Source organism: Ovis aries, chromosome 2 (genome assembly GCF_016772045.2).
Source record: "Ovis aries strain OAR_USU_Benz2616 breed Rambouillet chromosome 2, ARS-UI_Ramb_v3.0, whole genome shotgun sequence".
NCBI classification, from domain to species: Eukaryota; Metazoa; Chordata; class Mammalia; order Artiodactyla; family Bovidae; genus Ovis; species Ovis aries.
The window spans coordinates 185,700,062-185,716,196 of record NC_056055.1 but is presented as its reverse complement, the minus strand read 5'-3'; the positions used below and the strand labels follow the sequence as shown (position 1 = coordinate 185,716,196).

General features: G+C 52.9%; 1 long non-coding RNA gene across 1 annotated transcript; it reads right to left on the bottom strand.

The window, feature by feature from the left end:
* Window positions 1-291: 291 nt before the first annotated feature.
* LOC114112877 (uncharacterized) lies at window positions 292-15,818 on the bottom strand. Its single transcript, XR_003588028.3, has 4 exons — window positions 15,176-15,818; window positions 9,037-9,176; window positions 4,322-8,318; window positions 292-2,416 (listed from the first exon to the last, which is right to left on the bottom strand). It is a non-coding gene; the product is annotated as an uncharacterized LOC114112877 (long non-coding RNA).
* Window positions 15,819-16,135: the final 317 nt, after the last annotated feature.

Below are 16,135 nucleotides of genomic sequence, written 5' to 3'. Positions count from 1 at the left end.
GAGCTGGCCATCTCCCTCTTCCTTCCCCTCCCTGCTGTTGACCCACCACACGCGGATTTATCTGGGCTTCATCTCTGCTAATCCTGCCCGCACCCACCCACCTACCCACCCACCCATCAAAACGTGAATTTCAGGAGGGCAGGAACTCTGTCCACCTTCCCTGCCGGATCCCCAGTGCCCGGCACCCAGGCTCAATGCACAGATGAGGAACAACTATCCATTTATGCATAAATGAAGAACTCAATGCATTTTGCCCTATTTGTATTTAGGGAGACAGGATGGGAAGCTCAATTGTGTTTTGCTTAGTTTTCACTCTTTATTTTCACAAATTTTATTTGTGTCTAGTTGATTTACAATGTCGTGTTGGCTTCACGTGTACAGCGCAGCGACTCAGTTATATGTATACACATATGCATTCTTTTTTCCTGTTCTGTTCCCATACAGGTTATCAAAGAATGTTGAGTAGATTTCCCTGGTGGCTCAGATGGTAAAGAATCTGCCTACAATGTAGGAGACCCAGGTTCGATCCCTGGTGGGGAAGATCCCCTGGAGAAGGGAAAGGTTACCCACTCTGGTATTCTTGCCTGGAGAATTCCATGGACAGAGGAGCCTGGCCAGCTAAGTCCACGGGGTGGCAGAGTCAGACACAACTGAGCAACCAACACTTTCACTTTTCCTGTGCTATATACTAGGTTCTTGTTTGTTATCTATTTTATATATAGTAATGTTCATATGTTAACTGGAAAGCCCACTTGTGGAGGAAAAAACAGCTCCATTTGGGGGCCTGCTGAGCCCCCTGCCACCTCTCCCCATCCAGTAGGTGACGGAGGCCAGCTAAAGGAAGGGTATTTGAACTGGCCCTGCCATTTGAATTTCTTTCTCTTCCCCTGAGTCTTCTCCCTCCCCAGACAGACCTGGAAGGGTCAGGCTTGCAGCACACACACCTCTGATGACCTCACCCCATTGCTGACCCCCACTGCTAACTCCTGGCCAAATCCCTTCCTCCTTGGCCTGCAGTGTCCAGGAGTGACACTTCCCCGGACACAGCAGGCAGGTAGGGACCTCTGTCCTCTTGTCCTATTTTCTGTGGGGATGGTCAGCCTTCAAAGTCCCACAGGCCTGCCCACCTGCGTCTGACACCGTCATCTGACCGCAGCAGCGGGGGGAGGGTTTGTCCCCAGCCTCGGGGCTGCGGCCTCCGGGGCCCTGCACAGAGCCTGACACATGGTAAGTAGGCAACAGATATTTTCCAGTGAATGAAAGAATGCATGTCACCCTGACTGGCTTGTTGTCTTGGTCATTTAGAGAAGATTGGAGTAAAGCCTCCACTGCCAGGTCATCACAATAACATTCAGAAGACTCATGATATGGCCCCCAAATGATAACCCTGTGTCATCCTTTGGTGCAATGCCTTTCCACAAGTTTCCCTGAGCTGTCAGTGGCTCTTTCAGTTACCACCTAAACCGCTCGCCCAGCAGAACGCACAGCTGGGAACACTCAGCTCTGAGGGGCGCTGCCAGCTGGGGCTGGAGAAGCAAGTTCAGTTTCACTTCTCCTGGAGGATCCTCTGATCCAGGATGTGGCTGGCAGTGAGGACGGGTGGCAAGGCCTCTGGGGAGATGTGACCTCACCTAAGGGCGGGGGCGAGAAAGATTGCTTAGTCGGGGACATGAAAGCCCAGCACGAAAGCCAAGAGCTCCCAGGGTTCGTTCCCTGGCTGGCGTTGTGGTGAGCCCTCCCTCAGGCATCCCATTGTTTCCTTTTTAAAAACACCAGGCCAAACAGTGCTTCCCAGATCTTGCTCCTAGACCCAGCCTGGGAGAGCAGGGACTCCAGGAGGGGCTGGCTCGGCTCCCACCCCTAGGGCCAGGTGGACTGTGCTGCCAGGGCCCCAGGCTGGCCCCACCTCCCAGGTCACAGAGTCCAACTCTGCTCAAAACTTGGGTCATCATTCAGGGCCTCTGAGCCTCTTGGGAGACCCCAAGCTCCCTAAGGCAGGGCCAGGGTGGTGTCCAGGGGCTCTGTGTACCCACAGCATGCCACTATCACTGAGTAAGGAGGAGAAGGATATTTCACTGTGCCCTGGTCCCAGGGTGGGGAAGATGCTGGGAGGTTGGGAGGATTTAATGAGTTGAAGTTGTAGACCATGGCCGGTTCTATCCTGGACTTGCCTCCGGGAGCTGGCCTGCGGGGCAGGGGAGGTGAGGAGCTGTTGGGGGGTGGGGTTCATGCTTGGCTGAAGGGGGCCCTGCTGCAGTCCAGCGGGAAGGACAGCAGCCTGCAGATGGCAGAGTCCGAGAGCCCCTGGAAGAAAGGCTGGACAGATCCACTCCAAGGGCTGGGCCTGCAGCAGCCGGCGGAAAAGGCCTTGAGTTGCCATCCAGAGTCCCCATACGCAGAGGGAGGATGTGGGAGCCTTGTAGAGAAAGAGAAAGACATCTCCAGAATGGTGGCCCCAGACCCAGAGGAAAAATACTGGGGCGTGAACATGGCCTCCCATCAGTGGCCCAGCTGCATGTGAGCACAATCACCCGTTTTCCCCAACTGGCTGCATCTCTGTTCTCACAACCCAAACGCCCCCACAGCCTGCACCCACACCCTCCCTGGCCATATTGATTTACTCTGCTTTCAGGGGACCTGTGGCCCCAACAGACGGGCTTCTGCCTCCTGCCTCCCACGTGGAGTCTGTCTCTTGGCCAGCTGCTGGGAGGCAACCCAGGGAGAAGGGGGCCTGCTTCCCATCCAGTCTCTCGGGAGTCTCATCATTATTAACACTCAGAGCAGCTGTGCAGTCCATATCTCGTGGTGGAGTCTGTAGCCTCCATGGGGTGGAGGATCTTATTTTCAGCTACTTCCCAGGGCCTACCACATCGTCAGGGCTCTATATTAACGGAGTGAAAGAATGAGTGATAGAAGCTGCTAGTTTTCACTGACTGCACACTGGGTCAGAGGAGGCAGTGGCAGCCCACTCCAGTGCTCTTGCCTGGAAAATCCCATGGACAGAGGACCCTGGTGGGCTGCAGTCCATGGGGTCACGAAGAGTCAGACCTGACTGAGCGACTTCACTTTCATGCATTGGAGAAGGAAATGGCAACCCACTCCAGTGTTCTTGCCTGGAGAATGCCAGGGACAGGGGAGCCTGATGGGCTGCCGTCTATGGGGTCGCACAGAGTCGGACGCGACTGAAGCGACAGCAGCAGCGGCAGCAGCACACTGGGTACGGTCTGACTGCTTTTCCTGTATCATCTCATTTCAACTTCACAGCAAACTAAGGGGTGGGTACTTCTCTGGCCCCTACTTTACAGATGGGAAAGCAAGGCTCAGAGAGGTTAGGTGGCTTGTCCAAAATCACTCAGGCAGGACGGAACAGAGCAAGGACATAATTTTACATGTGGACTTTTCTCCACCTTGGCTTGCTTTTCCTCTTGGAAAGTCTTGGGGAAGGTGGGTCCTCTTGCTTTTTGGGAACATCCCACCATCTGAGATGCTGGTACACCTGGAACTCAGAGTGTGTCATACACCTGCATCCCAGGTTCTTGTCAAATTCAGTTTTGCGCTTTGTGCTGCAAGCCCATTGGGCTGAAGGAAATAGTAAGTCCTTCACACTTTAGTTAGTTATGAACAGCTCTCGTGCCTGGCAGTCAGCTTCAGTGAAGCTGGTTGAGCCTACCTGCACCCTCGCACCTGTCCTTGAGTCCACAACCCACGTGACACACTGTCCCTACCCCTTGCTGCTTGCCAGCTTAAGCCAGGCTCTGAACTGGGAACTGACCTGTGCAGACCCTAAGGATCCACAGAGCAGTCTCCCCATGGGCTCTCTGCCAGCAGCAGCCACAGAGAGTAGGGTGTACACAGGAAAGAGGCCCCCAGGGGGCTCCAGGGAGTGTGACCAGCTCAGCAAGGTTGGCTATCACTGATGCCTTTGTGGTAGAAATAAACTCACAGGTGATGACTCCATCCCCAAATGAAGCAGTAAATATCGTGTCCCTCCAAAACTGGGGACCCAGGAGAGAGATCTCAGTGAGGACTTGTTGAATTGCCCAGCAATGGGTGAGTTCCTGTTCAGATAACCTTCCTCACATCCTTCTTGGGGCCAAGGCGTGTCTGAAGAGTAAATCAGTGAAAGTGCTGTCCAGGTTTCTGTGTGAGTTATGCCCACAGAGCCAGGCAGTGTTTAAGAGCACCTGCACCCCTTTCTGCCATAACCCTCTGAGGCAAGGGGAAGCCTTGCCCTGTGGGAAGCCCACCCACAGCCCCTGGCCTTCCCCTCAGGTCACCTGGGACAGCTTCCAGCCTGCCCATAGGGTTCAGCGCCAAGTACCTGCATGGCCGAGGCCTCATCTGTGGCTGTAGGGTCAGCTTTCAGCCTGCCGCAGGACCAGGAGAGGAGGCTATTCCCAAGGTCACCTCCATCTCCCCTGACCCAGCCAGGGCAGAGGTAGGGGTGGGGGCAAGATTTCTTCCATCTCTACATCCCAGGAGCATCTTTTGTGGGCATCTCCATGGGCGGGACCAATCTGTCTCTCACAACTGTCCTGCCAGGTAAGAAGCCTGGACCATCATCCCCATTTGACAGGTGGGGAAACTGAGGCTGAAGTCATCACAAGGCCAGTGTCAGAGCTGAAAGCACCTTCAGAGCTTCCGGCCTCCCAGACAACCAGCGCCTGCCCATCGCTGACTCCCTGGGAGAGAAAAAGCAGCTGGATAGGATGGTCCATAGCCTTGCTGGACAGTGAGCCCTGGTCTCTCATTGGTGCCCCATGGTGGGCAGAGTCACCCCAGAGATGCTAGAATGAAGCATAGGAAAGGGGAGCTGCCCTGCATTCCAGTGAATCCCTTGGAGTCAGGTTTGTGTTAGCACCAGCGCCGACCGCAGGATGAACTCAGGCAAGTCACTTAACATTCAATCCTCATTCTCAAGCATGCCCATCTACTCACACACACACACACACTCACAGCCATGTGCACACACAGCCCCATCCTCCACCGGTGCTCCCCAAGTGCCCTGCGTGCATGCGTGTGTGAGTGAGCGGGCGGGTGGGTGGGTGGGTGCCTGAGTCTCTGGAGCTCACTCAGAGCCCCCCGCTCTTGGCTCAGCCTCCGTGGCAGCCTTCTGCACAGGCAGCTGGCTCTGGAGGATGGTTTGAAGGCTTCCGGAAGAGGCCTGTCCCCCAGAAGCATCCCTCCCCCTTCAGCCTGCCTGTCAGGGGCTTCCCAAGCCCCTGCTGAGATCAGGATGGGGGGAGCCCAACAGTGACCCCACAGTGATTTCCATACACCTTCCCTTATATCCTCCCAACTACCCTGCAAGATGGGCAGTGATTCTTCATTCACCACCCTTGCGGTTGCAATAAGAAAACTCAGACTCAGGAAGGTAGGGGGAGGCACTCAGGCCCCAGGTGAGAAGTGGCCGCACCAGCATGTCAGCCCAGCTGACTTGGGTCTTCCCATCAAACCGGAGACCAGGCCTCAGTGAAACAGAGGCTCCAGAAGGCCGTGAGGGAGCCCAAAGGAGAAAGAGAAAGGAGCTTCACTCTGGGACTGTGGTGGCCACCCTGAACACAGTGTCTAGATTTTTAGTTCTGTTGTGGCAGTCCTGAAGCTGTCTAAAGCAGTAAGACCTAAAGCTGGACAGAGCTGTGTTGTTGCCAGATGTGCACACACATACATTCAGGCACACAGGCACACACACCAGACTCACAGACACACACACACATATACACACACACACACACATACACAGATAACACACACACACACAGAGATAGTCATACACACAGACACAGACACAGACATATAAACACATACACGCACAAAGAGACGCAGACACAAACATGGATACACACACAGACATATGCACACATATAAACACACACAGACACACACAGATAAATACACAGATACACAGACACACACACGTAGACACATGCAGAGACATACACACACACAGAGACACAGACACATACAGACACACAGACACACACATAGAGACATATACACACATACACACACACACAGAGATACAGACACACACACAGATACACAGACACACACACAGACCTATACACACACAGAGACACAGGCACATACAGATATACACACAGACATATACACATACACACACACACACACAGAGACACATACACAGACACAGACACACACACACACAGGTGCCTGTGATGAAATTGACTCCATGAAGATGCAAGGGTCTGCAGGCTGGGATGTGGGAGAGGGTTCTGATGAACAAACCCAGGAGATGCCCATGGACTGGGACAGGTGACCAGACAGGCACCCGACACCCAACTTCTGAACCTCTCCAGACAGCTACCATCCACTCAGCAAATGCTCAAGGGTCCCCACCTCCAGCTGGACACACTAGCTCACCACCCTAATTGCATTTCAATCCCCATGGTTACACAACATCCTGAGGTGACCCAGAGTTGGAGATGGAACCCAGGTCCATCTGACTTCACAACTTTGGGTGCTCTGGGTTTGGGGAGGTTTCATATGGGCTCTGAAGGGAGACGTAAGATGCTCTGTAGTCCAGGTCACATCCCAAGAGGAAACCAGGGAAGACAACACGGAGGCAGTGGATGGCCAGGGACACCTCTTCACAAGTTCTGCTCTAATCAAGGCAGGTCACAGAGAAGTGCCAGGCCTGTGCGTGGGCCCCCTAGAGGGTCTATAGTCCTTTCAGCCCAGGGTCCTGGGCTTGGGCACTGAAGTCAGCCGTCAGGGCCATTGAGCCACTGGGGCTGGGGTGCTTGTACTTTTGGGGAGGTTGAGGCTGATCAGATGCTGGATCAGAGTCATGCACTTAGGACCTAAAGGCTTAGGCAGCTTTGCTTTGGCCGATATACTGTAGTCCACAAATAACGTTTAAAAAGTCATCCTGGTTGCTGACATTTCAGAATTAGGTGACTGTTGAGAATCTCCCGGTCCTCCAAGGTGTTTACCTGCTGTAGGTGCATAATAGCCATCCACAATGGAGAAGCCATTGCCCACCTCCAGCTTCTCTGCTCATCTTCCCAATCCTAGTGGATCTTGCTAGATCTTACTGGTCATATGCCTTCCAGCTCACAGATGGTGGGAGGCTCTCAGGTGAGCAGACCTCTTTCCAACTCTTCCCCAAGGTTCCTGGCCCTGCAATAGGCCTCCAGTTGTAGAAGACGTGCAAAAGCGTGTGATCACACGTGCTAGGGATGTTCCCTCTTGTGGGCAAACATAAACTCAAACTAAATGAGATGGGGCATCTCAGCACTGAGATTCTGTGATGCTATGAGTAGATGAGAGGCAGAGAAGAACAGATACGGACGAGAAGGAAAGGAGGAATGGAGCAGGGGGAGATGTAGCCTGGAGGCTTAGAGGTGACAGAAAGGCGGCAAAGCTGCTTTTGGACATCTCACTGTATCTTCGATGGTTAAAGTTGGTGGGTATGACTGCACCATTTGACTAATGATGTATAACAAATCACCCCACAACCCAGAGGCTTAAAATAACAACCACTTATTTAGCCCAAGGTCATGCAGGTCAGTAATGTGGGTTGGACTTAGTGGGGAGATCCTCTGGTCTTTACAGGTTGTAGGCTGGTCCTGGCCAGGTGGTTAGGTATCAGCGATGGGTCATCTGGGGACTGGTGGTGGTCAGCTAGGAAAACGATGGGGACAGAGCCAAGTGTCTCTCATCCCCCAGAAAACCAGCTAGGCAGGGTTTCAAGAAGGTGAGCAGAAGCTTGTAAGACCTCGAGACCTAAACTCACAACTGTTTCATGGTTCCCCTGTCACATACTGTTGACCGAAGCAAGCCACAAGCCCTACTCAGATTCCAAGGGTGAGGAAGCCAGCTCCACCTCTGAGGCAGGAATTGGAAGGATGCATCACATTGTGGAAAGGAGTGGATAAGACAGCCATTTTCATATTCATTCTACACAAACAGAAAGCACATGGAGATGACTTAAACAAGATAGATGTTTGTCTTGCTGTCATCGAAAGAAGTCCTGAGCTGGCTATCCAGAAGTGTCAGGGCAGCTCCTCAAAATCTTCGGGGATTCTTGACTTCTCCCAGTATCTGCTCTGCCGCCTCAATGTAAGGTTGCCTTGTGTCCCAAGACAGTTATTGGAGTTCAGCCATCAATCTTTATTCCAGGCAAGAAGCAGAATTGGGGTAGACAGAAAAGGCAGTATGCTAAAGAGTATGCCTTCCAGCTGAGTGGCCCCAGCAAATCTTCTCGTGTCTTCTTAGTCAACACTAGCTATACAGGGGGACAGGAGATGTGCTCCTTGAGCTGGGAACTTGGCCATCCGGAACAAATCAGGATTCTATCAGAAAAAAAGATATAGAGAATGAATACTGAGTATGAGAATAGCAGCATCGGCAAAGGGAAGAGGGGTAGAGGGGAAGGGAGGAGTTAAGCCACTCTCCTTCTTGGCATTTTACCTAAAGGCCTGAGGACTGTTTGATAAGTTGCTTCAGTCGTGTCTGACCCTATGCGACCCCATAGACGGCAGCCCACCAGGCTCCCCTGTTCCTGGGATTCTCTAGGCAAGAACACTGGAGTGGGTTGCCATTTCCTTCTCCAGTGCATGAAAGTGAAAAGTCAAAGTGAAGTCATTCAGTTGTGTCCGACTCTTGGCGACCCCATGGAGTGCAGCCTACCAGGGTCCTCCGTCCATGGGATTTTCCAGGCAAGAGTACTGGCGGGGGTGCCATTGCCTTGAGGACTGTTTAGAGAGCAGTAAATCATTTTTTTTCCATTACTTTATTTGTGAAATTATATTATGCATACAAAAGTGTGTATTAAATGCATGTGCGTATTAAATGCATATGTGCATTTGTTACAATAAACATCCATGTACCCAAAGAATGATCAGTTGCCACCCCACCAATTGAGCCTGTGGACTCAGGGCAGTCCTTGAATCACCCACAGAGAGGTCTCCCCCACATAGCAAGTCTCCCCACAGCACCCACCACCCCAGGCTGAAAAGCTTGGGCGGAGACCCCAGCCCTAAGCAGGGCGGCCTCATATCTGGACATCACCTGCAGGAAGTCACAGTGGTGGTGCCATGCCATGTGGGGACAAATCCTCTCTGCTCCCCACCCCCAGACCTGGGCCAGGCTCAGCTGCACCACATCTCTCTCACAAGTCTCGCTGGCTCCAGAAAGGACCTCCAAGGACCCTAAAGGGAAAAATCAGTTCAGTTCAGTCATTCAGTCATGTCTGACTCTTTGTGACCCCATGGACTGCAGCACGCCAGGCTTCCCTGTCCATCACCAACTCCCAGAGCTTGCTCAAACTCACATCCATCGAGTTGGTGATGCCATCCAACCATATCATCCTCTATCATTCCCTTCTCCTCCTGCCTTCAATCTTTCCCAGCATCAGGGTCTTTTCCAATCAGTTAATTTGGTCTTTTCCAAAGAGAAAAATAAACGTTGGGAAATGCTAATGTCAGAAGAAGGTGATAAAATATATGATGCAGATGAGTCCCCTCAGGTCTGGCCCAGACACACAGGCCCCCAGGATGACTTCCTGCCTAAGAGTGATTTGCCTTCATTTAGCCAAGGGGCTGGACCCAGACCAGGGCACAGAATGGCCTGGGTACCACAGCCTCAGCATCAGCATCCAGGCAAACCTACAGGAGTCAGAGCCAAGTGGCAGCTCCCAGAGGGTGCCCATGCCCCAGCCCAAGGAAAAGCAAAGCTTGCTCCATTTTTTGTCCAGTGGTTATTGACCAGACACCCAGTGGAGCCCACTTTTTCTGCCAGATTCCTGTGGCCATCTCTGGGGGCACAGTGCTCTTAGCTGATGCCAGACAGAGCAAGCAAGAGCCACCAAGAATTCTAGAGCATGAGCCCTCCTCCTGTGAAATGAATAATCTGTGTCAATGTCTCCAGAGGTGTCAAGCAGGGGCCTCAAACTGCTCCAACAAGTGTGCTCCTCGTATTTGGCTCCTAAAAAGTATTTCATTCAAAGAAAAGCCTCCCAGCTGTGAATACATGAATGAATGAATGTTTGACAGCCATGGGCTAGAAGATCACTATTGATCTCCCCCACAAGTACTTAGTAAGAGGGTGCCTGTGTGGACAAGCACTGTGCAGGGTGGGGAGTCAGAGAGGAAAAGAACCAGCCTTACCCACTGTCCCTGGGCGAAGGGTCCAAGGAATTCTATGAGGGAGGAAGACACACCCACCAGAAATTAGAAAGAGATTCAATAGCAGACCTTACACCTGTTCCTCACTTGTTGGTCCCATCCTCCCTTCCACCAGTGCCCTGACTCTGCACCCACATTCCACCACCCAGCAGCCACTCCTGTCTTCCTTCTTGCAAGCAGGCCAGCAGGGGCGGGCGGCAGCTGACTGATGCCCCAGGAGTGATGGCACCCCTCCTTGCTGGTTATCAGTCCAGATGTGGCATGAGAAGGCTGGAACGGAGGTTTCAGGGAAGGGCTCATTTGGCTCCTTTCTCTTTCTCCTTTCTCTTCCAGAAAGAAGGGACCCTCATCCTCTTCCAGCCACTGTCCTGCAGAGAAGGGAGCCCAGAGCCACTTGGAAGTCTCACTCCTGCCCAGAGGGGCTGCCAGCACACAAGGAGGCAGAGCTGAGGGAACTGTGGAGACCAGACTCTAAGTCTCCCACGGAGCCCTGTGCTCCCAGACCTGTCATTCTGGGAGGCCCAGAGCACCCCACTGCATAAGCCCACTAAGCAGGGGGGGGGGGGTTGGGGGGTTGGGGCTTCTGTGCTTTGCAGCTGCTGACACCCCCCTGATGTGGTCTGATGGGGTTATCATCAAAGGACCACTTTTCTGCCTGGGGGAAAAGATATTTGGGCAGAGTTTTCAAAGATGAGCATGAATTTGCCAGAAGAATAAGGCAGGAAGAACATTCCAGGTAAAGAGAGCAGCAGGAGGAAGAACACCACCAAGTAAAAAGCATAACTCCTTCAGGGTGGCAGGAAGTCCAGAACAACAACCGCTGACACTGAATATCACCACGGGCCGGGGCTCTTCTAAGTGATTAAGCTCATTTAATCCTCACAATGACCGAGAAAGACACGCAAACCTGATCCTCATTTGAGGATTTAAGTCAGCCTTATTCCTGAGAGACAACTGAAGCACAGAGAGGGTAATTAACTTACCCACGGTCACACAGCTCGGAAGTGTCAGAGCCAGGATATCCAGTAACGCCCCTGGCCCCAGAGTCCAGACTCTGAAGCCTTCTGCTCTGAATCCTGACTGTCTCATCACCTTGGGCAAGTCCTTTAACTCACCCAGCCTCTGTCTCCTCAACTGTGAAATGGAGACATAAAATCCTAATCACCAGCCAGACGTCTGAGTACAAGGACTTTTCAGATTTTGTGTGTGTTTATATAGCGTCCGTTGTCCTTTCTCCCTCAAGGAGGTGGTCTCAGGATTTGGGTGGGTCCCCATGTCCACAGGCCTGAGTCTGCATCCCCACTGGACCACTTTCTTTAGGCAAGTACTTTAATTCTCAGAACCTCACTTAGTGTAAAATGGAACTAGTGAAACTGGTTGCAGGGTGGGGAGGGGCTGTGGGAGTGTGCACCCCCAGGAAAGCCTGCAGTCAGAGTGCCAGGAACATTGCAGATGCCTGCGGAGGCGAGCTGCGGGGACGGGGAGCAGAGCAGGTCAGGAGCACAGACGGGAGCGGGAGCCAGCACGGAGGAGGCGGGCGGGCGGGGTCACCCCGGCAAATGCCGCGGAGAGGGCAACCGCGATAAGAGCCTCCAAGTGCCTGTCAGAGCTGGCAATTAGCAGGTCATCAGTGACCTTGGCAGTGGCCATGGGGGCAGCGGGAGGGCAGGAGGCAGGCGCGAAGGGAGTGGAAGCTGGCAAGGCGAGAAAGGCCCTCCCACGGAGGAGATAACTAGGAACACCAAAGAGAAGTGATAAGGACTCAGCGGCGGGGCAGGCCATCCGGTTCTGAGGCACGCAGCTGGGCCCAGCCCCCCGGCGGCAGAGACCCGGCCCCACCCCTTGAGGACTTCATAGCCCGGCAAAGGCAGGACGGGCACTTCCAAGGACACACGGGTTTTGTCTTTCAAGTCACTAAGGCATCTCTTCAGAGCGCTGGTCCTCCAGGGCTTGAAGGATCTCTTGCTCTGACTTTGTTGTCATAAATTCCTATGGACACCTGGGAAGATAGACAGGCATGCATCCCAGATAGGTGCATGGATGGGTGGATGGAATCCTAATGATAAAAGGAAATTGAACTATTTCAAAATCCCAAACTAGCTTATAGCAGTTTAGTAACTACTGAAAAGAGGGTTCCGCTGCATCCTACCAATGAAAGTAAAAGTAAAACTCGCTCAGTCTGTCTGACTCTTTGCGACCCCATGGACTATAAGCCCATGGAATTCCAGGCCAGAATATTGGAGTGGGTTTCTTTTCCCTTCTCCAGGGGATCGTCCCAACCCAGGAATCAAACCAGGGTCTCCCGCATTGCAGGTGGATTCTTTATCAGTTGAGCCACAAGAGAAGCCCAAGAATACTGGAGTAGGTAGCCTATCCCTTTTCCAGTGGGTCTTCCCGACCCAAGAATCAAAATGAGGTCTCCTGCATTGCAGGCAGATTCTTTACCAACTGAGCTGTCAGGGAAGCCTACCGAAAGACCACACGTAAAGGTAATAGCTAGCTCTCCGGTCCCATCCAGCCCACCCAGTTATTGGACAGACGGGTGCTGGGATGGATGGATGGATGGATGGATGGATGGACGGGGAAGGGAGTACATGGGTGGGTGGGTGGGTGGGTAGGTGGGTGGGTGTAGAGATGGATGGACCGATAGAGTGAATGAGTTGGTAGATGGGTGAATAAGTGAATGGGTGTGCGGATGGGTGGGTGGATGGAACAATCGGGTGATGTGCTTTGGATGCAGTAAGTGACCACTCAGATCTCCCAAAACATTTTGAAACAAACCAGAAATACAGTATGTTTTCCCATGAATACAGTTACTTAAGTATCATCCAGTCAGTGTTTTCCACTAATTTGACCATCACTGTTTTGGTTACAAAGTTCAAATGCTTCATCCAGTTGCAATCTGGGAATGAAACAGTACTTCTCCTTACCTCCACCTCTGTGAAAGTCGCTCAGTTGTGTCCGATTCTTTGCAACCCCATGGACTAATACAGTCCATGGAATTCTCCAGCTCAAAATACTGGAGTGGCTAGGTAGCCTTTCCTTTCTCCAGGGGATCTTCCCAATCCAGGGATGAACCTACGTCTTCTGCATTGCAGGCAGGTTCTTTACCAGCTGAGCCATAAGGGAAGCCCAAGAATACTGGAATGGGTAGCCTGTCCCTTCTCCAGCGGATCTTCCCAACCCAGGAATTGAACCAGGGTCTCCTGCATTGTGGGCAGATTCTTTACCAAATGAGCTATCAGGGAAACCCTATTTTCTTTTATTATGTCCAGGACTTCGACTTGATAACAGAGCAGAGCTGTCTGTTCTGCGGAGAATCTCCACAATATGAGTCTGATTTAGAAGGAGTGGAGAGAAAGAAAACAACTTTTGCATCTTACAGAGGGGTCACGCACTCCACCACTGCCCCCCTCCAGAGTATGGTGGTCTATTAGCCTTTGTGGAGCACCTGAAACAGGGCCGAGAATATAGTAGTTGCTCAATGAACATTGGTTTCCTTTCTGTTTAGTTGAAATCATCACACATTTCAGGGAGTGCTAACTGAGCGGTTTTTCTAGGCTTAGCGTCATCATAGACATTCTGGGAACAACACTGATTAACCCCAACAAGGCCCCAGCCAGCCACCCGATTCTCACCACTCAGAAGAAGAGAGGCCACTTCTCTGAAGCCAGACTGACCTGATGCAGGCCAGGAAACCACTCTCTTGCTCTGGACCACGACATAGCAACCTGGCAGCCAGAAGGACGGAATCCAGTGCTGGCCCTGCCCCTTACCCAGCTGTGTGACCTTAGGCAATGACTTCACTTCTCTGAGCCCTGTTTCTCTCATTTGTAAAATGTGGAGAATAATAGCCCCTGGGTACAAAGATGGTTGTGAGGATCATGTGAAAAATAAGTGCAAAGCCTTTTTTAGCTTTGCATCCATCGATAAATACTAATAAATAAATAATAATCACATAGTGATCATCATTTTTACTTCTGTAAAATAATAACAATTCTCCCCTAGATCACTCTCAATTGTATTTACAAATGAACTGGGTCTCACAATCACAGTGAGACAGAGCAGAAGTTCTCAACCAGATTATGTCCATGAGGAAATGCACTGATCAGAAAGGTTAAGACATTGGCCTGAGGTCACACAGCAAAAACACAGACCTCAGGGAGATGCTCCCAACCCCTGGTCAGGCACCTTTTCAAGGCTCTTCCTGAAGCCTAGCAAGACAACTGCTCAGGGCCAGGCCCTGCTCATCTTTGTCCTATCTTCCCCTCCCCCTTCTCCAGGCAAACATGATTTCATTCAGCCCCAATGTGTGAGAAGCTCGGGCTGATGCATAATTCATGACACCAATTTGCATTCTCTCCGCCAGGACTTCACTCTCTTCCCCCACCGCCCCCAGCCCAGCCCAGCCGCTCCTCCCAGATCGAGCATCTGCGGTTCCCAGTTGACATTTTCCAGTGGCTCTGGAAGCCCCATCCCAGAGCCGGAAATACTTCACGAATCTCAGAGCGGTTCCTTGCCCTGCGGACTTGGCAAAACGATTTGGGTGGGGAAAGGGGGTCTTCCTTGGGGAACCGTGGTTCAGGCCTCCTTCCAAAACCTGCACTTACTGCCCACGTGCCAGGTTCTAAGCCTTGTTCCCCTGCAGAAGGTCACACCCTCTCCACACGGCCCCAAACCCCACAGTACCAAGTCAGCTTTGCTGACCCCCCCCCCCCACTGGCAGGGCTAGTCCCCAGGTGGGAAGATGGGCCTGCTGGGGTCCTACCAGACACTCCCTCCATGGCCCAGGGGCCGCAACCCCCTGCACACAATTTGGTGGAGGCCTAGGAAGCTGAGGCCTTGACTATGTGGCTTCCTCCCCTGGTCTGAGCCCTCCTGGCCCCAGTCTTTCCCCAGGGCTAGGAGTGGGGGGGAACTGCAAGGCCAGACTCCCCATCAGGAGGCCTGGCAACCCCCAGGAAACAGGCCCCAGACCCCCAGGGTGGACAGACAGCGGAACCCAGACATCAAGGAAGACTTACAGGAGCATAAACGGGCTGGCCACCTCAAACAGTGCCCTAGAGTGGCTGGCTGTGGGACGGCCGACGGCCCAGGGCAGGGTCAGAGTCTGAGGATGAGTCCCGCTGGTCCAACCCCTGCAACCCTGCCGTGGCTGAGTGTCCATTCCTGCAGGGCATCCTGCGGGGCAGTGGTCCTCCAGGCCCATCCCCACTTTACACATGAAAAATCCCCAGGCAGAGAGCTGATGCAGTTCACAACTGGGAGGCGGCAGCCTGGACTTGAACGCAGGTCAGTGGAGAGCCCCCCGCCCCACCCCAAGGCCCCAAGAGAAGGAGAGGCACAGATCCACGTTCCTATCGGAGGATCCCTCTCACTGCCCCGCGCCAAGGCCAGCTGCTCTGTGGGGAGTGCGGGGCAGGCAGAGACATTCTTGCTGAGCCTCGGCCACCTTATCAGTCAGCAGACATGGTGAGGTCAGTGTGGCTTCCTCAAGCCTCACCTCAGCCCAGGCTTCCTGGGCCCTCTGTTGTGTCTTCGAGGCGAGAGTCGTCTCTACAAGCTATCTTGTCATCTTCCAGTCAGGGCTGGTGAAGGACCTGGAAGGGCTCTGGGAACGCAGCACCATTTCCGGAGACAGCCCTGGAAAGTCCCAGGGGACCGCCCTTCTGACCCCTCAGGCCGAGGGCATGACAGAGGCTGGCGTTGCACAAGGCTCGCCTACATTCCAGATCCAATGATACTGCTCATTTTTTGGATGAGGAGGCAGAAGTCGAGAGGTTGTTTCATGCCTGGAAGATTCTTGGCTGTTGGAGGGGAGTGTGGGGGTGGCTGGGGCAGGTGACACAGGTGAGGCTTAAAGCCCTGTCTAACTGGTCCACATGCCTGCTGGCTCTCAAGCCTTGTTGGGAGACCTAGGCTCAGCCCTTTTAGACTGATGTGGACACCGAGCCCAGAGAGGTTTAGCGGCCTGCCAAGGGCTA